We start from the raw sequence: 27,105 nt of genomic DNA, 5'->3' as shown, positions 1-27,105 counted from the left end.
GCCTTTTAAAAAACCACTTTCTTGTGATGACAGGATAAAACAAAGTGTCTCCAATTATAAGAAAGAGAAGCATGCTGTATGGTAATATAATTCTCTGAAAGCAAAGTTTTAGTAAACTAGGAAGAAGACTAACAGATTGTTAATTTTGTATTAAATATCACTCGCCTTATGCCTGTATAAGGATAGGCTATCAGCCTCAATACCAGTCTTGCACACACTGTTGTTTTTTTTTTTTATTTTTACATTCTTTTTACCTTTATTTTATTATATGATTCAAGGGAATCTCTAACAAAAAGGAAAAATGCATTTTCTAATTTTTAATTAGAAAAAAGTTCAATACTTTCCTGTAAAGAGTAAGAACTTTGCAGAACTTAGAGATCTTTTTTTTCCCTTGTTTTCATTTATTTTAATTGGAGGCTAATTGCTTTACAATGTTGTGATGGTTCTGCCATACATTGAATCAGCCACGGGTGTACACATGTTCCCCATCCTGAGCCCCCCTCTCACTTCCTTCCCCATCCCATCCCTCAGGGTCATCCCAGTGCACCAGCCCTGAGCACCCTGTCTCATGCATCAAACCTGGACTGGAGATTCGTTTCACATACGATAATATACATGTTTCAATGCCATTCTCTCAAATCATCCCACCCTCGCCCTCTCCCACAGAGTCCAAAAGTCTGTTTACATCTGTGTCTCTTACTGTCTCGCATATAGGGTCATCATTACCATCTTTTTAAATTCCATATATATGTGTTAGTATACTGTATTGGTATTTTTCTTTCTGACTCTGTATAATAGGCTCCAGTTTCACCCACCTCATTAGAACTGATTCAAATGTATTCTTTTCAATGGCTGAGTAATACTCCATTGTGTATATGTACCACAGCTTTCTTATCCATTCATCTGCTGATGGACATCTAGGTTGCTTCCATGTCCTGGCTATTATAAACAGTGCTGCGATGAACATTGGGGAACACGTGTCTCTTTCAATTCTGGTTTCCTTGGTGGGTATGCCCAGCAGTGGGATTGCTGGGTTGTATGGCAGTTCTATTTCCAGTTTTTTAAGGAATCTCCACACTCTTCTCCATAGTGGCTGTACTAGTTTGCATTCCCACCAACAGTGTAAGAGGGTTCGCTTTTCCCTACACCTTCTCCAGCATTTATTGCTTGTAGACTTTTTGACAGCAGCCATTCTGACTGGCGTGAGATGGTACCTTATTGTGGTTTTGATTTGCATTTCTCTGATAATGAGTGATGTTGAGCATCTTTTCATGTGTTTGTTAGCCACCTGTATGTCTTCTTTGGAGAAATGTCTGTTTAGTTCTTTGGCCCATTTCTTGATAGGGTCGCTTATTTTTCTGGAATTGAGCTGCAGGAGTTGCTTGTATATTTTTGAGATTAATTCCTTGTCAGTTGCTTCATTTGCTATTATTTTCTCCCATTCAGAAGGCTGTCTTTTCATCTGCTTATCGTCTCCTTCATTATTGCACACACTGTTCTATGTGATGAATATTTAGGGGATGATAATAGTAACGACACAAAAACATCTCACACAGTTCTTGCTATTCAGTTATTAGATTTTCACACAAAGATAACCACCCCCTCCACATACACAACAGATAAGTTTATTAACGTATAACGTGATTACTTACTATTATTATTACTTACTTATTATTATTAAGTGGGAGTGGACCATCATAAAGATCTTCACATTGAGTAGGCTGAGGAGGAGGAGGGGGTGATCTTGTCGTCTCATGGGTGGCAGAAGCGGAAGAAGAGGCAGGAGAGGCAGGAGAGGCAGGCACACTGGGTGTAATTCTACGGAAATACATCAGAAATTTGCCTGACCTTTTCCGCTTTTTCATTCCTCTGAAAACATTTTTATATAGTCCTCATCCTTCTTTTACTGTTTGCTTTAGTTTCAGTGCCTGTATCATAGAGGGGTCCATGTCACAGAAGTCAAAAGCAATCACGAATAACTGGAACCCTTCTGCCAGACTGTCTAATACCAATATGTTTTCTGGCACTACTTGTACGTCTTCTTCATTGCCTGGCACCAGTTAGGAAGCACTCATCTCCATCAAGTCATCTTCTGTTAATTCCTCTCATTTGGTGTTTATTAGTTCTTGAATTTCTCCATATCTTAAAATTTTCACCACCCCCCCCCCCACTTTTTCCTTTTTATCCCACAATCTCTTTCATGATTTCCTTGACTGGTTCTGCTGTAAATCCTGTGAAGTCATGTACAACATCTGGACACAGTTTTCCCCAGCAGGAATTTATTGTTTTGGGCTTGATGGCTTTCATGGCGTTTTCTGCAGCAACAATGGCATCTTCAGTGGTGTAATCCTCATAGACTTTCATGATGTTTTCTCTCCTGGGGTTCTCTTTCGCAGTGTTAACAATCCTGTCCCTAGAGTACTGTGTGTAATGAGCCTTAACGGTCCTTATTATCCCCTGAATTAGAGAGTGTGTTTGGGGGCTAGTAGACCACTCTGAAGCCTTTATTACTGAATTCATGAGGTTCTGGGTGGTCGAGGCATTGTCCAAAATCAAAAGAACTTTAAGAGGCACTCCTTACTGGCAAGGTACTTCCTGATTTAGGGACAAAATGTCGATGAAACCAGTCTAGAAAAAGGACTCCTGTGGTCCAGGCCTTCTTCCTGTACAACTTAAAAAGACTGGGAGCTGGTATTTATCTCTTTCCTTCGAGGTCTGAAGGCTGGATGAGGGTAGTCCTGATGATATACTTGACTGAAATTATAAAAAACAGTCGAGTTAGCCTATTTCCTTCTGCCTTAAATTCTGGTGCTCACTTCTCTTCTTTGCTAATAAATGTCCTTTATGGCATTCTTTTTTTTCCAGAATAGGGCACTTTCGTCTGCATTAAAAACCTGTCCAGACAGATATCTTTTCTCCTCAATGACTTTCTTAATTGCTTCTGGGAACTTTTCTGCTGCCTCTTGGTTGGCAGAAGCAGCTTCTCCTGTTATCTTGACATTTTTTTAAGCCAAAACTCTTTCTAAAATTATCACACCACCTTTTGCTGGCATTAAATTCTCCATCGTTCCATTTCCTTTTGCCTTAAGTTGCCATATAATGACTTCACTTTTTCTCAAATCATATTAGAGTCTATCAATATGCCTTTCTTACAGTAATTCTACACCCACATGAAAGCTGAATTTTCAAGGGGATAAAAAGAGAAATATTCAATATTTCTCAAAAAGTGCAAGGTTTCTGTGCCTGCTGACCTAGCTGCAGCAATGACTCACACAGAAGTGTTTTTTTTTTAAGAATGGCCCTGACATTGGATTCACTTATCTTGAAATGGTGGGCAGTCACAGCTGCAGACCTCAATCTCTGGTACATATCAAGCAATTCAACTTTTTCTTGTCATGTTATGACTTTTCTCTGCTTCTTAGCAGCACTTCCAGCATCACAAGTGGCTCTTCATATGGGCCCAATGGTGTCTTTCAAGGTTTACAATATTGTACTAAATGTGATGAAAAATACTTGACATCTGCAGGGGATCACTTTTAACATGATAAGCAGGACTGGAGCTATGAACTGCCCAGGTGGAAATAGTCAGTGTCACACGGCGTTTTAAGTGGATACTCAGGATGCTTGAGCTCACTGCAACAGCGACAGGGGTTCTCTACAAAATTACTCCAGCAGCACGGTGAGCACCAGAGTTAACTTTATACAGTCATGATTTCATGTTGCATCTGTATGGTGGTTTATATTTCTCTAGACCACAAATGATGCTATGTAGGTATGTGCATAAGTTTCTATAAACTTTTTATTTGACTATTTTTATGGGTTTCCCTTGTGGCTCAGATGGTAAAGAATCCACCTGCAACGTGGGAGACCTGGGTTTGATCCCTGGGTTGGGAAGATCCCCTGGAGAAGGGAAAGGCTACATACTCCAGCATTCTGGCCTGGAGAATTCCATGAACTGTATCGTCCATGGGGTTGAAAAGAGTTGGTCACGACTGAACAACTTTCACTTTCACTTTTCACGGTGATATTTAAGTGGGCTTCCCAGGTGGCACTAGTGGTAAAGAACCTGTCTGCCAGTGCAGGAGACTAAGAGACACAGGTTTGATCTGCAGGTCAGGAAGGTCCCCTGGAGGAGGGCATGGCAACCTACTCCAGTATTCTTGCCTGGAGAATCCTATGGACAGGGAAGCTTGGCAGGATATATAGTCCACAGGGTTGCACAGAGTTGGACACGACTGAAATGACTTAGCACATATGCATGGTTGCTGCTGCTGCTGCTAAGTTGCTTTAGTCGTGTCCGATTCTGTGCGACCCCATAGACAGCAGCTCACCAGGCTCCTCCGTCCCTGGCATTATCCAGGCAAGAACACTGGAGTGGGTTGGCATGTCCTTCTCCAATGCATGAAAGTGAAGAGTGAAAGTGAAGTCGCTCAGTCGTGTCCAACTCTTAGCGACCCCATGGACTGCAGCCTACCAGGCTCCTCCACCCATGGGATTTTCCAGGCAAGAGTACTGGAGTGGGTCGCCATTGCCTTCTCTGTAATATTTGGCAGAAAACAACAAAATTCTGTAAAGCAATTATCCTTCAACTAAAAAAATTAAAATAAATTTTAAAAATCCTCAGCAAATTAAGAATAAAAGTAAACTTCCTCAGCATAACAAAGGACATCGACAAAAGGCCTCATATTTAATCTGAAACACTGATAACTATTCTGCCATGATTGGGAACAAAGCAAAGATATCTGCTCTCACCACTTCTATTCAACATTGTAATGAGGTCCTACTCTGGCAATAAAGAAAGAAAGAGAAAAATAACCTACAGAGACCTGAAAGGAAGAAATAAAAGTGCCTCTAATCGGCATATGACATGATTTTGCATGTAGAAGATTCTAAGGAATCTACAAAAAAGCTATGCAACTAATAAGTGAATTTAGCAAAGTCTCATGATATAAGAGAAATATACAAAAAGCAATCATATTTATAAGTTCTTGCAATGAAAAGTTAAAAAGAAAATAGATTTTAAAAATAATGCTACTTAAAATAGTAGCACAAAACTTGAAATATATAAATTGATTTAATACAATGTATACGATATATATATTAAACACTATAAAGTATTGCTGAGAGACATTAAAGAAGGTACATACGGTACCTTTCTGTTGTAATCAAGACTAACGTTCAAGTAGATCAATGAAACAAAATAGAGAATCCAGAAATACACCTACACTTATATCATCAACTGATTTCTTTTACAAACGAACCAAAAAAATTAAGTGGGAAAGGTAAAGTCTTTCAAAGAGAGGTGCTGAAATAAACAACTAGCTATCCATATGGAAAAAAACAGAACAAAAATTCCTGATCTCAACTTCAAACCACACACAAAAATTAATTCAAGATGGATTATATATCTAAATGTAAAAGTACATTTCTAAAGCTTTTAGAAGAAAATGTAGAGTAATAGTATTATAAACGTATTTAAGGCAAAGATTTTTTTAGAGTGGACCCCAAAGACCTAACTATAAAAGAAAAAATTCAGAAAACAGACTTCAAACTTCTGCTCTTTAAAAGACTTCATTAAGGAAATAAATAAGCCAAAGAGTGAGAGAGATTTATAATACATACATCTGACTGGCAACCAGAATATATAGAGAACTGTTTTAACAATTATAATAAATAACCCAATAAAAAATAGGCAAAAGATGTGAAGAGGCATTTCACAGAAGAAATGGCCAATAAACAATAAAAAAGTGTTCAACATCATTAGTCATCAGGAAAATGCAAATCAAAACCACGAGATACTAGAAAGACTACTTCAGACCCATTAGAAAGGCTGAAATTAAAGACTACGCTTGTCTGAATGTGAGGGGAGTTTGGGGAAGAATGGCTATATGTATATATAGGGCTGAGTCCTTTGCTGTCCACCTGAAACTATCACAGCATTGCTAATCGACTATACTCCAATATAAAATAAGAAGTTAAAAAAAATGACTCCTTGCTTCAGAAGAACGTATATTAAAACTGGCACAATACAGAGATTCTTTACAACACTGAGCCAACTGAAGCTTCCCACCTGCCAATGCAGGAGACACAAGAGACTTGGGTTTGATCCTTGAGTCGGGAAGATTCCCTAGAGTAGGAAATGGCAACCCATTCCAGTATTCTTGCCTGGAAAACTCCATGGACAGAGGAGCCTGGCTGCCTACATCCCTGAGGTCACAAAGAACTGGACACGACTGAGCGAAAGAGCACACACAGAGAGATGAGCATGGTCCCTGTGCAAGGATGACATACAAGCCTGTGAAACATTCCACATTTTTAAAAATGACTGTATTGTGGTAATCATTTCACAATACATACATATATCAAATCATTGCATAGTACACGTTAGACCTACAGAATGTTATATATCAATTATATCTCCAAGTTGGGGAAAAAAAGATTGACAACACCAAATATTAGCAAGGATGTGTAACAACGGAAATTTTCAGACATTGCTGATAGGAGTATAAAACAGTACAACCAATTTGGAAAACAGTTTGTCAGTGATTTTACCCTTAGATATTTACCCAAGAGAAATAAAAGCATATATCTACAAAATTCATCTTCCTTTCATGATGAAAAACTCTGAACAAACTGGATATAGAAGGAAAGTACCTCAACAAAATAAAGACTGTGTAGGACAAGTCCACTGCTTGCACCGTATTCAGCAGTGAAAGGTTGGAAGCTCTCCCTCTAAAGATCAGGAACAAGACAGGGGTGCCTATTCTCACCATCCCTGCTCAACACAGTCCTGCAGTTTTTAACCAGACCAATTGGGCAAGAAAAAGAAATAAAAAGCATCCATATCAGAAAGGAGGAAGTAAAACAGTCTCTGTTTGTAGATGATACAATCTTATATATAGAAAATCTTAAAAATTCCAATCTAATCCCTAAACTGTTAGAACTAATAAATCAAATCCAGTAAAGTTAGAGGACACAAAACCAGCACACAAAAATCAGTTGCATTTTAATACACTAACAACGAACCACCTGAAAAAGAAATTAAGAAAACAATCCCATTCACAATAGCATCCAAAACAATGAAATACCTAGGAATAAATTCATCCAAGGAAGTGAAAGATAGGTACACTGAAAGCTACAAGAGTTTGATCAGAAAACTGAAGAAACAAACAAATGCAAAGACATCCATGTTCACCAACTGCAAGAATCAATAATGTTAAAATGCTCATATTACCCGAAGCCATATATAGATACAGTGTAATCCCTATCAAAATTCCAATGGCATTTTTCACAGAAAAAATAGAAAAAAAATCTTAAAATTCATGTGAAACCACAAAAGACCCTGAAGAACTAAAGCCATTCTGAGAAGGAAGAATAAAGCAGGAGGCATGACACGTCTTGACTGCAAACAATACTACGAAGCTAAAGTAATCAAGACTGCATGGCACTGGCATCAAAACAGACACACAGAGCAATGGAACAAACTCGAGAACCCAGAAATAAGCCCATATGTACAGTCAGCTAACATTTGGCACGAGAGCTAAGAAAGAATAGTCTCTTCAATACATGGTGCTGGGAAAATCGGGCACTCACGTGCAAAATAATTAAGTCAGACCTCTATTTTAAACCACACACAAAAAATAACTCACAATGGTTTAAAGGCTAATGTAAGACCTGAAACTTTCTTCTCCTAGAAGAAAGCATGAGGGAAAATATCCTTGATATTGATCTTGGCACCAATTTTTCTGGATATATGACACCAAAAGCATATGCAACGAAAGCAAAAATAAACAAGAGAGATACCAGACTAAAAAGTTTCTGCGCAGCAAAAGAGACAACTAATAAAGTGAAAAAGCAGAATTCCCTGTTAGCCTGGTGATTAGAACTCCATGCTTCCACTGCAGAACGCACAAGTTTGATCCCTGATAGTGGAATTAAGATACTGCATGCCACAAAGCATGGCCAAAAAAAAAAAAGGAAAAAAAAGAAGAAGAAGAAAGAAAAGGCAACCTAAGAAAGGGAGAAAATATCTGTAAGTCATGTATCTGATAAGGGGCTAATATTCAATATGTATGGGGAACTCAAACAACTCAATAGCAAAACGCCAAATAATCCAATTTAAAAGGGGCAGAAGACTCAGACATTTTTCCAAAGAAGACATAGATGGCCAACAGACAGAGGAAAATGTGCAACATCACTAATCATCAGAGAAATGTAAATAAAAACCACATGAGATATCACCTCACACCTGTCAGGATGGCTATCACCAAAAAGACAACAAGGATGTGGGAAAAAGAGAGCCCTTGTGCACTATTGGTGCAACTGTATGTTGGCGCAGCCCCTGCGAAAAACAGTATGCAGGTTCCTTAAAAAATTAAAACCAGTACTAACACAGGATCCATGAATTACTTCTAGATATTTACCCGAAGAAAACAAAAATACTATTTCAGAAACATGTCTGCACAGCAATATGTGTGTTCGCCGCCGCAGCATCATTTACAACAGACAAGGTATGGAGGCAACCTGTGTCCATGGAGAGACGAATGGATAAAGAGGGCGTGGTATACATACATGTAACGGAATACTACTCAGCCATAAAAAAAGAAATCTTGCCATCTGCAACAACACTGATGAATCTGGAGGGTTTCACACTAAGTGAAACAAATTAGACAGAGAAAGACAAATACCATGTGATCTCACTTGGAATCTAAAAAACAAAACAAAATGAAAAGTCTCATAGACACAGAGAACAAATGGGTGGGGGGACAAAAGAGGTGAAGTGGATTAAGAGGTACAAACTTCCAGTTATAAAATAAATAAGCCACTAGGATGTAACATACAGCATAAGGTATATGGTCAGTAACAGCATAATAACTTTGTATGGGGCCAAATGGATACCAGACTTACCATGATGATTGCTTCATAATGGATGCAAATGTCAAATCGCTATGTAGTATTCCAGAAACTAACATAATACAGTACATCAACTATATATATAGATGTATTTCTTTTTAAAAAGACAAGTGCTGGCAAGAATGTGGAGAAATGGTAACTCTCATGCATTGGTGGGAATGTAAAACGCAGCCACCTTAGCAGGCAGGCAGTCTTGCCGGTGGCTCAGCAGTAAAGAATCTACCTGCAGTGCAGGAGCCACAGGAGACATGGGTTTGATCCCTGGGTTGGGAAGATCCCTGGAGGAGGGCACCGCAACCCACTCCAGCATTCTTGCCTGGAGAACCCCATGCATAGAGGAGCCTGGTGGGCTACAGTCCATAGAGTTGTAACGAGTTGGACACGATTGCAGTGACTTTGCGCGCACGCATAGGCAGGCAAACAGTTCCTTAAAAAGTGAAACGTAGGGTTATCATATGATCCAGCATCCCGCTGCCAGCTATACATCTAAGAGAAAAGAAACCGTGTGTGTTTGCGTGCTCAGCTGCTTCAGTGGCGTCCAACTCTGTGACCCTGTGGACTGTAGCCCGCCAGACTCTTCTGTGCATGGGATTCTCCAGGCAAGAATACTGGAGTGGGTTGCCATGCCCTCCTGCAGGGGGTTTTCCTGACCCACCTTTCTTATGTCTCCTGCATTGGCAGCAGGGTTCTTTACCACTAGCGCCACCTGGGAAGCCCAGTGAAAGCTATGTTCACACAAAAGCTTCCACACAAATGTCCACAGCGGTATTATTCATAATGGCCAAACACACAGAAACAACCCAAACGCCTGCCAATGGATGAGTAGATGATTATCAACTGCATACCCATACAACGAAATACTAGTTGGCCATAAAAAAAGAGCTAAAGTATGGATGTGATACGTGAAACAACATGGATGAACCTTGAAAATACTATTCTGAGTGAAAGAAACCAGACACAGAAGTTCACGTGCCGTATGGGTCCTTCTATATGAAATGCCAGAACAGGCAAATCCAGAGAGACAGAAAGCAGACTAGTGGTTGCCTAGGGCTGGAAGTAGGTCGGTGACTGGTGGAAAGAGTAGGGGTAATTAGTAATTAGAGTTACTTCTGAGTATGGTTTCTTTTGAGGGTGAGTGGGTGATGAAAATGCTCTAAAACTGATTGTGGTCATTGTTGCACAACTCTGTGAATATACTAAAACCCATTGAATTGCATGCTTTAAATAAGATAATTGTATGGCATGTGAGTTATCAATCAAGCTATTATTAAATATTTTTTAAAGAATCACTTATACCATTCTTTACTGTGAATTTTGTTTTCTTCATTTAATATTCTACTGAATTTTTAGAACTTTTATTATTGATTTTTAGGAACTCTGTATGTAAGGAAATTAGCCCCTCACTTGTTATATGTTACAAACACTTCTCCTTGTTTGTTGTTAATCTTTTATCTTATTTACAGAATTTTTTGGCCAAGCAGATTTTCTACCTTTTTAATCTAATGAAATATACCAATCTTTTATGGCTTTGATGTTTCTTTTTGTCAGTCATATTAAGGCTTTTCCTTCTATTAAACTATAAAAGTATTTTCCTGTGGTTTCTTTGAGCATGTTTATAGATTCAATCTTTTTTAAAAAAAGAGTTACATTCCTTTTAACTTAAAAATTTTAAATTCACTTATTTGGGCTGCGCTGGGCCCCCACTGCTGCCAGAGCCTCTCTCGAGGTGCGGGGAGCAGGGGTGCTCTTTCCTCTCTCGAGTTGCGGGGAGCAGGGGTGCTCTCTCCTCCTCTCTCGAGTTGCGGGGAGCAGGGGTGCTCTCTCCTCTCTCGAGTTGCGGGGAGCAGGGGTGCTCTCTCCTCCTCTCGCGAGTTGCGGGGAGCAGGGGTGCTCTCTCCTCCTCTCGCGAGTTGCGGGGAGCAGGGGTGCTCTCTCCTTGCGGTGCGCTGGCTTCTCCCTGGGGTGGCTTCCCTCGCTGCAGAGCGCAGGCTCTAGGCGCACGGGTTAATGGTTGTGGCGCACGGGCCTAATTGCTCTGAGGCACGTGGGGTCTTCCCAGATCAGGGATCGAACCCACGTCTCCGGCATTGGCAGGCGGATTCTTCACCACTGAGGCACCAGGGAAGCCCCGTGGTCTCATTTTTTCACACTGGCATTTTCGATCCATCTGTAAATTTATTTTCATGTAAAGTGTGAGGAAGGAATCCAACTTCATTTTTTAAAAGATGGCGAACAATTATGCTCATTGATTTTAAATGTCCTCCCTTCTCCAACACAGGTTAACTCCATTTCATGTTTGGGTCAGTTTCTGGGCTTCTCAGTCTGGTTCCCTGATTTTCCACTCACCTGTTCATGTTCTGGCAATGCATGCTTCTATGGCATAGCCGTGAAGAACATGTACGCTGGAGCCAGAGGACCCCGAGTTTAAATTCATCCTCTGCCACTCATTAACTCTGTGAGCTTGAGCAAGTTAATCTCCTTGGGCTGCTGTGAGGATTAAATGCATTATCTCAAAAGTGCTTAAAACAGTACCTGGCACACAGTGTTTTGCCTTAGTTATTCTTAGTAGAATTATTATAGCCTTAGAACAGCTTCTAATATCTGGAAGGAGCTGCTACTCTGTTATTTTTTTCTTTCTCAAGATATTCCTGGTTATACTGGCCTATTTACTTTTCCTGTATAAGCTTTACAATCAGCATGTCTCACAAACCATAAGAAAACAAAATTAAATCCTCTTGGTATTCTTCTGAGATCATGGTAATTATAAATTAAATTAGGGAGAACTGACAGCTTTATGATGGTTAAGTCTTTCTTTCTAAGAGCAGAGTATGCCTTTCCATATGCCCAAGTTTTCTTCTGAGTTCTTCAGTGGGGTTTTAAGGCTTCCTTCATACAGTTCTTGCATATTCTTGTTGGTTTATTCCAAGGTATTTTATCTTCTTTTGCTATAGGAAGGGACTTTTCTTCTTGTTTGACTATATAAAGGCTATTATTTTTAAAATAAATGGTTGGTTTTAGTGTATTTTGTCCAGCCACCTTGCTGAATCTTCATAAATTTTTTTGGTTTGTTCGTTTATTTGGCTGCATCAGATCTTAGCTGGGGCACACAGGGTCTTCATTGCAGTATGTGGGCTCAGAGTTGCGGTGCTTGGGTTTAGTTGTCCCAGGACATGTGGGATCTTAGTTCCCTGACCAAGGATTGAACCTGTGTCCCCCGTGTTGGAAGGCAAATTCTAAACCACTGGATCACCAGGGAAGTCCCCTTCATGATGCTTATAATAGATTTCAGTTTGGTTGTCTTTGGGTTTCCAAGTAAGCAACTGCATTGCCTGCAAATAATGTAATTTTTCCTTCTTTAAAATTTCTATGTCTTTTATTTCTTTCTCCTGCCTAATAGTACTTTTTTTTTTGAACAGGAAAGTAAATTTTCCTATGTCCTCTTAAACTTAGTGACAAGATTCCTCTTTATAATTGAACAATGGAAATGTATCACCTCTTCTTCTAAAGATATAGTTTTGTTAGAGGGCTATTATTTTTTTTCCTTTTTAAAAATTTTATTTTTAATTGAAGGATAATTGTTTAGGATATGTGCTGCTGAAGCAAGAACTAACTGGAGGATAATTGCTTTACAATCTTGTGTAGCTTTCTGCCATATATCAACATGAATCAGCCATAGGTATACAAATGTCACCACCCCATTGAACCTCTCTCCCACCCCATCCCACCCCTCTAGGTTGTCACAGAGCACTGGGCTAAGCTTCCTGCAAGATGCAGCAAATTCCCACTGGCTATGGAAGAATGGATACTTTCGAATGTGGTGCTAGAGAAGACTCTTGAGAGTCCCTTGGACTGCAAGGAGATCAAACCAGTCAATCCTAAAGGAAATCAACCCTGAATAGTCACTGGAAGGACTGATGGTGAAACTGAAGCTCCAATAATTTGGCCACCAAATGCGAAGAGCCAACTCATTGGAAAAGACCCTGCTGCTGGGGAAGATTGAGGGCAAGAGAAGAAGGGGCTGACAGAGGATGAGATGGTTGGACAGCATCATCGACTCAATGGACATGAGTTTGAGCAAACTCCGGGAAGTAGTGAAGGACCAGGAAGCCTGGCGTGCTGCGGTCCATGGGCTCACAAAGAGTTGGACCAACCTGGTGGCTGAACAACGACAATCTGTTTTACATACACGGTAATACATACGTTTCAATGCTCCTCTCTCAATTCATCCCACCCTCTCCTTCCCCTGCTGTTCTCTACGTCTGCATTTCTATTGCTGCCCTGCAAATAGGCTCATTAGTACCATTTTTCTAGAGTCCACGTATATGCGTTAAAATATATGATATTGTTTTTCTCTTTCTGACTTAACTTCACTCTGTATAACAGGCTTTAGTTTCATCCACCTCACTAGAACTGGCTCAAATTCATTCCTTTTTATGTCCTGCTTAATAGTATTGACTGGTATCTTTAGAAAAATGTAAATAACGATTTGTTGTTGATTTTTATTCACTAAGTCATGTCCAACTCTTTTGCGACCCCATGGGCTGTAGCCCACTAGGCTCCTCTGTCCATGGGATTTCCCAGGCAAGAATACTGGAGTGGGTTGCCATTTCCTTCTCCCGGGGATCTTCCTGGACCAGAGATCGAACCCACGTCACCTGCACTGGGAGGTGGATTCTTTACCACCAAGCCACCAGAGAAGCCCCGTAAATAATGATAGCAAACAGTAAATAGTGAGCTTGTTTTTATAATTACAGCTAGAACTCCTATCTCATATTTCTTCCTTTTGAGAGAGGGACAGAAAATGAAGGCAAATCAAAGATTTAGAATTAAAAAAATTCAGATCTTCATGAAGATATATATGAGATATATAAGAAACAGACATGAGGAATAGCTTCTATATTAAAAAAAACCAACTAGGTATACAAATGTTATTCAGCATAATCTCTACTATGTAAAAACAATGTATAAAAAATATTAGTCCAAGGAGAGAGGCCTCAGGAGCAATCAAACCTGCTGACACCCTGATTTGGACTCCGAGTCTTCAGACTGCGAGAAAATAAAATTCTATTGTTTAAGCAAAAAAGAAAAAAAGAACCTAGAAATCATTAGCGAATATATCGATGGTGAGTGCTGTCAGTAGTGTGCTTATAAGTAATCGTTTTTCCGCTTCATTCTACTTTGCAGCACTACCACATTTCTATAATAGGCACGTGTTTCTTTAATGATCAGAAAAACATAAACAGGAGATAGAAAGAATTAATCAAGTATATTGCTTATTGGCTGAATGTGGCTCGGAACTTATGTCTTGATGTTTGCAATCCCTGTCGCCATGCTCTCTGGACTCAGGCCAGTTTTATGATACGCATCAAGAATGCTTTATCCAGTTCTTCCATCTGGCTCGGCAGCCTACGGTGAAATCTCACATGATGTCACTTTCTTCCTTCATCTGACTCCAGATGTTCTCCAGCATGCTCCCACCCTCAGATCTGTGTCTAGATATCCACGCAGCTATAGAGCTTTTCGATACCAAGCTGCTCTGTTTCTCTTAAGTCTCTTGAATATCTTGCTTTTTGTTGCCCATGATTCTCTCCAGAAGACCCCTGCATGACCCACAAGCAAACCTACTCTTTGGTACTCCTGAGCAGTAACTCTTCTTGAGTAAGGATTTTTCTGAAGTTTTTGAACCCTGGGATGTCTCCTAAGTGGAGAAGGCAATGGCACCCCACTCCAGTACTCTTGCCTGGAAAATCCCATGGACTGAGGAGCCTGCTAGGCTGCAGTCCATAGGGTCGCACAGTGTTGGACGCGACTGAGTGACTTCACTTTCATGCATTGGAGAAGGAAATGGCAACCCACTCCAGTGTTCTTGCCTGGAGAATTCCAGAGACGGCGGAGCCTGGTGGGCTGCCGTCTACGGGGTTGCACAGAGTTGGACACGACTGAAGCGACTTAGCAGCAGCAGCAGCAGCATGTCTCCTAAGATACTCACAGGATGCCCTTCCCTAGCCTAGATGATGACCTATACAATTTTTGGAGATACAGTGTTCTTGGGGGAAGTCCAGAAACCATACTGATTGGCTTTATTACAAATTCATACAATCCAGCCTTGACTGGATGCTCACGGCTACCGGGTAATCCTTTCAGTCATCTCCTTTGAACTTTGTATTGCATTCCTTACAGCAGCTGCCCCAGACATTTTCCATTCTCAAATTTCTAAACTAACCCTTTGCCCCCACCCCTCCACTCTAAGCAGACAACCTATTTTATTGAGAAGATTGAAGCCATCTAATTTAATCCTTCAATTTCCTTCCTCCATACTTTAAATCTCCCCGTGTCTCCACTTACCCTCACCTCTTCCTTCCCTCTCTCTCTCTCTCTCCATCTGTGTTCCCGAGTCCACGTTCTCTCAGTTTCTCTGGGACCCTGCTCCGCCAGTTATCCACCTTGCATCTTTCATCTTACCTTCTCCATTAACTTGTTGCTATCTACCCACATATGTTTGAGTGGTCCCTTAATTTAAAAATCTTTCATAGTTTACTTACTAAAGCGACTTGCTTCTTTCGCTTTTCAAAGCCAAATTTCTCAGAAGAGTGTGCTACATTCATTATCCTCTTTCTGACTACTCATTCACTCACTCAGTAGCCCCTTCAATGTTGCTTCTATCACATCAAAACTGTTCTCTTGAAAGTTATGGATGAGCTCCCAATCACCATAGATTCAAAGGACATTTTTCTTAGTTCTTCACCTGTGACCACTGATACTGCTGTCCCTCCAATACTTGAAACTCTCCTCCTGTGGCTTATACCGTGGTATTCTATGCTGTTTTCCTTCCTGCATTCTGGTTCTTCCCTGATTCTTTTTCCTTCTCTCACCCTGTAAATATACACATTCCCCAAAGTCCTTACCTTTCTCGCTCCCTATACTTTCATTCCTCAGTGATCTCATCCATTCACATGTTTTAAATTCTGATTATATTCCCACTTCTAATCTCTTCATCAGTCTTGAATCCCTGCTGGACAAGTACATTTGAAAGGTTCACTGGCTTTTCAAACTCAAGTGATTCCAAACCAAACTACAGTAGCAACTCTTGTAACCAACTCCACTTACACTGAATGAGTCTTCTGTTCTTCACTTTCCATTTCTTAATAATATGCTTATGCTGCTATTTCTCGAGTTTTAAATCTTTGATATTGTCTTCGGACTCTTAGTTGAAGATGGGAGATTATCTTTTTTACCACTCACACACATTTCCATCCCTCCACCTTTCTAATACATTAATGAGGAGCAGACTCTGGAGAGTCCCTTGGACTGCAAGGAGATCCAACCAGTCCATCCTAAAGGAAATTAGTCCTGAATATTCATTGGAAGGACTGATGCTGAAGCTGAAACTCCAATACTTTGGCCACCTGATGCAAAGACCTGACTCATTAGAAAAGACCCTGATGCTGGGAAAGATTGAAGGCAGGAGAAGGGGACGACAGAGAATGAGATAGTTGGATGGCATCACAGACTCAATGGACATGAATTTGAGCAAGCTCCGGGAATTGGTGATGACAGGGAGGCCTGGAGTGCTGCAGGCCATGGGGTTGCAAAGAGTTGGACACGACTGAGCGACTGAACTGAACCAATAGTAACAATTCTAGTTTGAAATATGCAGTATTTATATTTTTATCCTACATAAATATCATGCACAGGCTGTGCTATTACATATTCTTTTTTTATACAACATTTTGTTTCTTTTGGAGTTACGTTGTTCTTGGTTTGCTTGCAGTTTGTAAGTATTAATTACTATTTCTTTGACTGAAATATTCATCTCTAATTCTCCAGCCGAATGTAATTTAACACAACAGTTTCATCAGTTCTATTTTTAACGTTTTCTTGTAGGCATTCCTCCTGGAGATTTCTGACACTGCAATCTGAGCTGTTTGCTATCTACCTCTCCCGCACAAACGACTGTCCTGGGACTAACCTTCAATATCATCCGGAGAATCCCCTTTACTTCCTTCCTGTGTTGGATAGCTTTTTCCAGATCCTATAATTTCACCTTTTTAGATTTAGCCTCATTTTTGGGTAAAACACGTCCTCCAGTAGTTTCATGAAAAAAGCTGCATGGGAGTTAAAATTTATAAGCTTTTGCCTATCTAAAAATCTATATTCTGTTCTCATAGTTGATTAATAATTTGATTTGATAATTTCCCCTTAGAATTCTGAAAGCATTGCTCTATTGCTCTACTGATTTTCAACTTCCAGCCTTGTTGTTGAGAAGCCCATTCACATTCTAATTCCTTTTCTCTGAAAGTCCAATTTTTGAGATGTTACATTTCTGGAGTAGGCCTCTAATTCCTTGTAATTTTCTCTTATTTTCTAATTCTTTGCCTCTTCTGGGCCATTTCCTTAACTATCTTCAGCTTTTCTACTGAATTTTTAATTTATGCTAATATATATATTAATTTATGCTATTATATTTTTAATTTCCAAAAATTCCTTCTTTTTCTTTGAAGAAAAGACATATATATGTGTATTTATGTTTGTATGTACCTGTGGTGGTGGTGGCAGTGGTTTAGTTGCTAAGCTGTGTCCGACTCTTGTGATCCCTGGACTGTAGCCTGTCAGGCTCCTCTCTCCCTGGGATTCTCCAGGCAAGAATACCAGAGTGGGTTGCCATTTCCTTCTCCATACGTATGTGTGTATATACATATATGGCTAGCCTGCTAGTCCTATTTAGTGGGTCCAATGTCTTCTCTGTTTTCCCTGATGGTATTAATGAGAGCCTTCTTAAAGTTTCTTCTGATTCTTGTATTGTCGCCGCTCCTTCTGAGCTCCCCCCTTCTTTACCCTTTTTGTCTGGCCTTGGTTTCTGGCTATCACGTTAGAGAGTTCTTCCACACGGCTGGTGATCCAGGAATATATCCATCCATATTTAGAGGAAGATGTCAAAAAGCTGGTTTTCTGAATGGATGGAGCTTGCTAACACTGAGCTCCACTGTAGAACGAATAGGCTGAGACCTGTCATTTCACAGTGGAACTCATAAATGTCAGACTTGTGGGGACTTTTTCAGGGGCTTCTTTAGTTTCCCCAGGTAATACTCCAGACTCACACTTCGGGAGTATCCATTTGGCAGCCAGCATTCTGAGAACTAAGCAAGGGAAGTGGGATGAGGTATCAACACACAGCCTGAAGACACTGGTTGATTTCCTTGTTTTCACGAGGCTGTCTCACCTCTGCCCTGAACCTGGTATTCTTGAATTGAGACGTCTTCAGTTTGGTTGCTCCAGCCTTCAACTGGATGGAGAAAGAAGTACTTGACCTTGATGCTTTATGTGGGGAAGAAGTTCTCGGGGTCTAACAGTTCCTTACAAGGGCTTTCACCAAATCCTGTTTTCAGCTCTCCTCACACCCCTAGTTTCAGAGTGCCTGACCTGGCATGAACAGATACCTTTCTCTTTTGTAAGTCAGTCAGCAGCTTTCTTTGCTAAAACAGTTCCTACTTATCCATCTGCAATCAACCTGAAGATAGGTGTAAAATTTAGTTCACATCTATCACGTGGACTGAAAGGAGATCAAACCAGTCAATCCTAAGGGAAATCAACCCTGAATAGTCATTGGAAGCACTGATGCTGAAGCTGAAGCGCCAATACTTTGGCCACCTGATGAGAAGAGCCGACTCACTGGAAAACACCCTGATGCTGGGAGGGATTAAGGGCAGAAGAAGAAGGGGGTGACAGAGGATGAGATGGCTGGACAGCATCACCAACTCAATGGACATGAGTCTGAGTAAACTCCGGGAGACAGTGAAGGACACGGAAGCCTGTCTTGCTGCAGCCCGTGGTGTAGAAAAGAGCTGGACATGGCTCAGTGGATGAACAACAACAACCACTGTCATCTCGTCTTCTCTTTCGGCTTTACATCTCTTCTCCCCTTTTATTACAAATTCAGTGTGTTTGATAGAGAGTGCAAGGCCCAAATCCAGGCAAATTTGGCCTTGGAATACGGAATGAAGCAGGGCAAAGGCCGATAGAGTATTGCCAAGAAAACGCACTGGTCATAGCAAACACCTTCTTCCAACAACACATGAGAAGACTCTACACATGGACATCACCAGATGGTCAACATCGAAATCAAACTGATTATATTCTTTGCAGCCAAAGATGGAGAAGCTCTATTCAGTCAGCAAAAACATGACCGGGAGCTGACTGTGGCTCAGATCAGGAACTCCTTATTGCCAAATTCAGACTTAAATTGAAGAAAGTAGGGAAAACCACTAGACCATTCAAGTATGACCTAAATCAAATCCCTTATGATTATACAGTGGAAGTGAGAAATAGATTTAAGGGACTAGATCTGATAGATAGAGTGCCTGATGAACTATGGATGGAGGTTCGTGACATTGTACAGGAGACAGGGATCAAGACCATCCCCATGGAAAAGAAATGCAAAAAAGCAAAATGACTGTCTGGGGAAGCCTTACAAATAGCTGTGAAAAGAAGAGAAGTGAAAAGCAAAGGAGAAAAGGAAAGATATAAGCATCTGAATGCAGAGTTCCAAAGAATAGCAAGGAAATATAAGAAAACCTTCCTCAGTGATCAATGCAAAGAAATAGAGGAAAACAACAGAATGGGAAAGACCAGAGATCTCTTCAAGAAAATTAGAGATACCAAGGGAACATTTCATGCAAAGATGGGCTCGATAAAGGACAGAAATGGTATGGACCTAACAGAAGCAGAAGATATTAAGAGGTGGCAAGAATACACAAAGAACTGTACAAAAAAGATCTTCATGACCCAGATAATCACGATGCTGTGATCACTCGCCTAGAGCCAGACATCCTGGAATGTGAAGTCAAGTGGGCCTTAGAAAGCATCACTACGAACAAAGCTAGTGGAGGTGATGGAATTCCAGTTGAGCTATTTCAAATCCTGGAAGATGATGCTGTGAAAGTGTTGCACTCAATATGCCAGCAAATTTGGAAAACTCAGCAGTGGCCACAGGACTGGAAAAGGTCAGTTTTCATTCCAATCCCAAAGAAAGGCAATGCCAAAGAATGCTCAAACTACCGCACAATTGCACTCATCTCACATGCTAGTAAAGTAATGCTCAAAATTCTCCAAGCCAGGCTTCAGCAATACGTGAACCGTGAGCTTCCTGATGTTCAAGCTGGTTTTAGAAAAGGCAGAGGAACCAGAGATCAAATTGCCAACATCCGCTGGATCATGGAAAAAGCAAGAGAGTTCCAGAAAAACATCTATTTCTGCTTTATTGACTATGCCAAAGCCTTTGACTGCGTGGATCACAAGAAACTGTGGAAAATTCTGAAAGAGATGGGAATACCAGACCACCTGACCTGCCTCTTGAGAAACCTATATGCAGATCAGGAAGCAACAGTTAGAACTGGACATGGAACAACAGACTGGTTCCAAATAGGAAAAGGAGTATGTCAAGCCTGTATATTGTCACCCTGCTTATTTAACTTCTATGCAGAGTACACCATGAGAAACGCTGGGCTGGAAGAAACACAAGCTGGAATCAAGATATCCAGGAGGAATATCAATAACCTCAGATATGCAGATGACACCACCCTTATGGCAGAAAGTGAAGAGGAACTAAAAAGCCTCTTGATGAAAGTGAAAGAGGAGAGTGAAAAAGTTGGCTTAAAGCTCAACATTCAGAAAACTAAGATCATGGCATCTGGTCCCATCACTTCATGGGAAATAGATGGGGAAACAGTAGAAACAGTGTCAGACTTTATTTTTTTGGGCTCCAAAATCACTGCAGATGGTGACTGCAGCCATGAAATTAAAAGACGCTTACTCCTTTGAAGGAAAGTTATGACCAAACTAGATAGCATATTCAAAAGCAGAGACATTACTTTGCCAACAAAGGTCCATCTAGTCAAGGCTATGGTCTTTCCAGTGGTCATGTATAGATGTGAGAGTTGGACTGTGAAGAAAGCTGAGCGCCGAAGTATTGATGCTTTTGAACTGTGGTGTTGGAGAAGACTCTTGAGAGTCCCTTGGACTGCAAGGAGATCCAACCAGTCCATTCTAAAGGAGATCAGTCCTGGGTGTTCATTGGAAGGACTGATGCTGAAGCTGAAACTCTAATACTTTGGCCACCTCATTGGAAGAGACCCTGATGCTGGGAAGGATTGGGGGCAGGAGGAGAAGGGGACGACAGAGGATGAGATGGCTGGATGGTATCACCGACTCGATGGACATGAGTTTGGGTGAACTCTGGGAGTTGGTGATGGACAGGGAGGCCTGGCGTGCTGCGATTCATGGGGTCACAAAGAGTCGGACACGACTGAGCGACTGAACTGAACTGCGTCTTCACTGTTGCATGGGTTTTCTCTGGTTGCGATGAGTGGGGGCTACTCTTCACTGTGGAGTGTGGGCTCCCCATGGCGGCAGCTTCTCTTGTTGCATTGCGCAGGCCCTTGGGCACGTGGCTTCAGCAGCTGCAGCTTGGGAGCTCTGGAGTTGGGCTCAGTAGTTGTGGTGTACAGGGTTAGTTGCTCCGAGGCATGTGGAATTTTCCTGGACCAGGGATCAAACCCGTATCCCCTGCATTGGCAGACGGATTCCTATTCACTGTACCGCCAGGAAAGTCCCTTAATGTCTTTTTATTATTTATTTAAGATTTATTTTTGACTGATGATTGCTTTACAATATTGGTTTGATTTCTGTTATACATCATCAACATGAATCAACCGTAGGTGTATTCCCTCCCTCTCGAACGTTCCTCCAAGCTCCTGCCCATTCCCACCTCTCTAGGTTGTTACAGAGCCCCAGTGAGCTCACTGCAAATTCCCTTTGGCTCTCTATTTACATGCATTAGCGCATATGCGTCCATGCTACTCTCTCCATCTATCTCACCCTCTCTCTCTTCTCCTCCACCCCCCTCCACAGTCTGTGTCTCCACCGCTTCTCTGCAAACAGGTCCATCAGTACCATCCTTCTAGATTCCATATATACGCACTAATACACAGTATTTGTCTTTCTCTTTCAGACTTACTTCACTCTGTATAGTAGGCTCTAGTTTTCCCACCTCATTAGAACGGACTCAAATGTGCTCCTTTTTATGGCCAAGTAGTATTCCATTGTGTGCATGTATCACCGCTTCCTTATCCACTCATCTGTCGATGGACATCGAGGTTGCTGCCGTGTCTTGGCTATTGTAAAGAGTGCTGCAATGAACACTGGAGTGCATGTGTCTTTTTCAGTTTTGCTTTCTTCAGGGTATGGATCATATGGTGGTTCTATTCCTAGTTTTTATAGGAATTGCCGTACTTGTTTCCCATAGTGGCTGTATCAACTTACATTCCCACCAGCAGCGTACTTTGATGTCTCTTTTTAAGTAAAATTTTGCTTTTGTTTTGGCCCTCATACTTCATACTCTACTTTTTGACTTTTAGTGCAAGAAAGTAGGGACATATTAATCACGAATTAAAAATCTGTACAAAAAGCCACTGACTGAATTGAAATATGGATTAAAATGACAGCATTAGAGAGCACGTGTACTGAAGGCTTTCATTCTCAATACACTAAAGATAATGAAATGTTCATAGCAGTCTTAATTTTTATGTCACTTTAGAGTCAATATTCGGGATAGTTGTGTTTATTTTCCTAAGATATCCTTTTTTAAAATGCTCAAGTATACAAAAATATAATTTTCAATGTATCAAAATAAAGATATAGAATAAACTTGGCAAGAAAGCAAATTTCTCTCCCTCAAATTATGTTTGCTTACTACTCTAGATAAACTGGCTCCCCACTGTCTTGTCAAATACCATTATTATTGCTTCAGTGCTCAAGCTGCCTAAAACGTCCACCTGCCCTCCTCCTGGTCAAATCCTGTCCATCTTTCAAGGTCCAACTCGAACCTCCTCTTTCCAGTAAAAACTTCCACACGACCTCTGCTCTTCCTGGTAGCCTCCAGCACTTCTTTGAACCGCATGTCCTGACGCCTGATCACTCTCTACCACACCACCCCTTAGGAGTCTTCCCGACTAGCACGTGAACATCTTGGTGGCTAGGCCACAGCCTTCTTTTCTAATCCCCACGACTCCTAGTACCTCTGTGGGCCCACGGCAGATGGTGAAACAAAATCGTTTTTCAAAACAAAACTAGCTTTACTTTTTTTTAACGATGATAGATAATGTTGATTGTGTTTCAGGTATTGTTTTTGTTGTTTGTTTGTTTCAGCCACACCACGAGACTGGCGGGATCCTAGTTCCCTGACCAGGGCTCAAACCTGCGCCCCCTGCAGTGGAAGTGTGGGGTCTTAGCTGCTGGACTGCCAGGGAAGTCCCCCAAATAGCTTTATTTTTACTGTGATTATAAAAATGTTACATAGTCATTATAAAAACTCAATATAAAAATGTGTGGGGGAAAAAAAAGTAAAATCCTAGTACTGAAAGAAAACCAGTAATAACATTTTGGTAAGTACAGTTCAGTCGCTTAGTCGTGTCCGACTCTTTGCGACCCCATGAATCACAGCATGCCAGGCCTCCCTGTCCATCACCAACTCCCGGAGTTCACTCAGACTCACGTCCATCGAGTCCGTGATGCCATCCAGGCATCTCATCCTCTGCCGTCCCCTTCTCCTCCTGCCCCCAATCCCTCCCAGCATCAGAGTCTTTTCCAATGAGTCAACTCTTCGCATCAGGTGGCCAAAGTACTGGAGTTTCAGCTTCAGCATCATTCCTTCCAATGAACATCCAGGACTGATCTCCTTTAGAATGGACTGGTTGGATCTCCTTGCAGTCCAAGGGACTCTCAAGAGTCTTCTCCAACACCACAGTTCAAAAGCATCACTTCTTCGGCACTCAGCTTTCTTCACAGTCCAACTCTCACACCCATACATGACCACTGGAAAAACCATAGCCTTGACTAGACGGACCTTTGTTGGCAAAGTAATGTCTCTGCTTTTAAATATGCTGTCTAGGTAAACCTCTTTTCAAACATTTTGGTATGTATATAAATACATACAGACATAAAATATATATAAATGGTATTATACCATTCTGCTGTTCTGCCACCTGAGACAATAAATGTAGATTTTCAGAGTCTTCCTAAAATTGCATTACTTCCTTGTCTATCGCTGCTTCCTGAAGTTAATTTTATTTTAAAAACAGAAACATGCTTCCAAGGAATTATTGGCCAACTTACATGACAAATAAGGTTTTGGACACTGGGATTATATATTTTTCAAGTTGCTAATTCTTTTGTCATCAGACCCATTTTGATTATAACTTGGTTAAAGTCATTTATTTGTTCATATTTTAAAAGATATTAGACACCTGGTACACATTTTCGTGGACTTACCCATCAATCTTCATATGGTTTGTTACACATCTTTCATGAGGTTTCAATTAGTTAAGTATATTCTTATATTCCTTCTGCAAGGGACATAGATGGTGATAAATGCTCTCTGGTATCGCTTCTTCCTCACTTATACAGCCTGTTAGCAATAAAATACCTTTAAATGAGAGAGGCGATGGCAAACCCTACTTTGTATAACTTGTTCACATGTAGTCTATCAACACTGGATTTTTGAGAAAGGACGATTTAAAGCTCCAAAGACCCTTCTTGGTCCTGTGTATCTAGAAAAAGAGCACACAGCCCATGGGGTTTCTTCTCATCAATCTCCATGCCAGATGAGAATTTCCCAAACTGTTTTTCAAATCAGGGCAAGGGGGAAAGAGCAGGGCAGGGAATCCTTGGCTGCAACAGCCAGCTCCAAAGAATTCAGTGTGCTGGGAACCACGGCCAAGTGGGTGCGACTGCCTGCACCCTTGCAGCAGAGCCAGAGAACAAAGATGAAGGGTGAGGAAATAAAAGAGATTCTTAAAGTGACTTCCCAGGAGGACTCGCAGGCCAGCCACACCCAGTCCCTTCATCTTGGTAAATAACTCAGCAAAGCGGCAAAAGGCTTTAGCTGAGTCCCTGCAGGAGCCTCTCCCACAGAGTGGGGGATTTCTTCCTCTTTGCTGCTACTTGCAACTTCCCAGACCCACGCTTGCCTGCAGGCGAAGTGTGTGCTTTCCCCAAGTCACGGCATGTTTATCAGAAGATGAACAAACAAACAGCAAATAGCTCTTGGAGGGTTTCCCCTATTTCCTGGCAGCAGCAGGAGAGCAGCTGTTGTATGGTTAAACTGGGGATTTGGCCTTTTTAATGCAGTTTTTAAAGTTTTTAGTAAAAATCCTACTTTCTGTCTATCTCCGATGGTTAAATTGAAATTTGACTTCTTCCAAGATGGGCTTCCTGGAAAGGGACTATAAATAAGCCTGGCCCACGCAACCATCCAGCAGACATGCATTAATTTATTCTCCCAGCCTGAACTGAGCACCCACAACAAGCAAAGGCACTGCATGGAGCTTCAGAGATAAGCCATGCTGTCTCCACCCTGAAGGAAACTAACAATGATGCTCACCGCATGACACAGACAACGGGCACTGATGAACCAGTTACTATGTGCCAAGATTAACAAGGGCTTTAGTCCGTTATCTCATTTAGTTTTTACAACGGTGAAGTAGTATATGCTCCATTTTATAGATGAGAAAACTAAGGCCTGGAAAAAGTAACTTAACCGTGGTTACACAGCTGTACCCAACTTAAAGTCTTCTCTTGAGGGCTTCATATGGAGCTTGACATTACAGATGTACGAGCTGGAGTGAGAGGTAGGAAAGACATAAAAATTGATTTAATTTAACCCATGTGATGTCTTACGAAAGAGACTATGTTTGCTAATAACTAAATATAAATATGATAGAACAAGTGTCTTAAGAGAGATCACATGTGGAGAGAAGTGAGGGCAAGGAGGGGTTGTTTTTGTTTAGTTGCTAAGTGGTGTCTGACTCTTTGCAACTCCATGGACTGTAGCCCGCCAGGCTCCTCTGTCCATGGGATTCTCCAGCGAGAATACTGGTGGGGGTTGCCATTTCCTTCTCTAGGGGATCTTTCCGACCCAGGGATCGAACCTGCATCTCCTGCATCGGCAGGCGGATTCTTTACCACTGAGCCACCAGGGAAGGCCTGCAAGGAGAGGAGGATGTGGGAATCACGAAGACTTTTAAAAGATGCATGACTTGAGCTGGGTTTGCTTGAAGATGTGCAGGAATGTGACAGACTTGCAAGAAAGTTCTGCCCAAATAGAAAAGAAAAAACGAAGGTGTGCTGGGAAAAGCGTAAGGAGTGTTTGGGGGAAAGTGAATGGCCGCGTGTGGTGAGCGTCAGCTGTGAGTAGGAAGGTGCTGGGTGGAAAGGTTAGATCTGGTCTGGATGTAATGTAATGGGATTCACATTTCCAGGGCTGTGCTTTAGAGAGCTGTATTTATACAAGGTCTCGCAGTAGTTCTCAAGCTTCAGCGTGTATCACGATCACCTGCAGAGCTTTGAAAATGCATGGGCCCCACTAAAAGTTCCAGGGCAACAGGAACTCTTCACAAGCTACAGTAAAATGTGGAAAATGGTACAATCATTTTGGAAACCTGGGAATATATGCTGAAGCTGAACAGACACATTCCCAGCAATTCCACGCCTAAGTACATACCTAAACAGAAATCTGGGTACCAAGAGACATACAGAAGTATGTTTAGAGTCACACTGTACTAGCATGAAACTGAAAACAACCCAAATGCCACCAAACTGCAGAAGGGATAAAAAAAAACTGTGGTTTAAATAAAACGGAATTCTGTACACCAATAAAAAAGAACAAACTACAGCTAAATCCAACAGCAAATCGGAAGTATGATGTTGAGCAAAAGAAGCCAGACCCTGAACAGCGTTCTGTGTTCTATGATTCTTGCTACTTAAAGTTCAAGATCAGACACGTCTGGTTTATGGTGATAAATGTCAGACTAGCGGTGACCTAGAGGGGATTCATGACGAGGGGGACCTGGGAGAGACCGCTGGGGTGCTGGCAATGTCCTCTGTCTTTATCTGGAGGGACATCACTTGAGTATGTTTGTTTTTAAGAACTCCATTAAGCTGTACATTTATTATTTTGCACTTTTCTCTAAATGCTGCACTGCAATAAAATTTCTTTTACTTATTTCAAAAAAAAAAAAAAGCATAGGTCCCAAACCATAAGATTCTGATTAAATCACTCTGGGATGGGGCCTGGGCACCAGCAGTTTTTAAAAACTCCCTTGGTGAACTTGACATGCAACCCGGCTTAAAAATTGCTGA

The 27,105-nt window shown here is 41.3% G+C and overlaps 1 protein-coding gene and 1 pseudogene across 1 annotated transcript in view; one reads left to right on the top strand and one right to left on the bottom strand.

Moving 5' to 3' along the window:
* CSTPP1 (centriolar satellite-associated tubulin polyglutamylase complex regulator 1) overlaps nt 1-27,105 on the bottom strand; it is a 208,551-nt gene that overhangs the window by 78,790 nt on the left and 102,656 nt on the right. The window lies entirely within an intron of this gene.
* LOC138093338 (U6 spliceosomal RNA) lies at nt 6,248-6,317 on the top strand (annotated as a pseudogene).

Source organism: Capricornis sumatraensis, chromosome 16 (genome assembly GCF_032405125.1).
Source record: "Capricornis sumatraensis isolate serow.1 chromosome 16, serow.2, whole genome shotgun sequence".
NCBI classification, from domain to species: domain Eukaryota; kingdom Metazoa; phylum Chordata; class Mammalia; order Artiodactyla; family Bovidae; genus Capricornis; species Capricornis sumatraensis.
The sequence above is the reverse complement of the archived record's forward strand: the minus strand, read 5'-3'. Positions and strand labels throughout refer to the sequence as shown.